Source organism: Capsella rubella, unplaced genomic scaffold (assembly GCF_000375325.1).
Source record: "Capsella rubella cultivar Monte Gargano unplaced genomic scaffold, Caprub1_0 scaffold_1, whole genome shotgun sequence".
NCBI lineage: Eukaryota > Viridiplantae > Streptophyta > Magnoliopsida > Brassicales > Brassicaceae > Capsella > Capsella rubella.
The window spans coordinates 11,206,629-11,206,931 of NW_006238923.1; positions in this window are offsets into that span (position 1 = coordinate 11,206,629).

Sequence of the window (303 nt, forward strand, 5' to 3'; positions counted from 1 at the left end):
AATATTATATGGTAATTTAATTTTTATATAGTCGTAATTTGATCAAAATAATTAAATAAGTATAATATTTAAAATAATGAAATGATATTGACATGATATTCATTTACATAGTATAATTTCATATTAAAATATTTTGTGAGTTATACGTAGACAACCCGTAAAAATATCAATAATCATAATTATGTAAATATCCCGTTCCATCACATGATCCGTGCTACATAATTATCAATAATATTTTACATCCTTTTTTGTATCGTTTGAGTAATATACATCCGTTTCTAAAAATTCAAATTGCAACATATG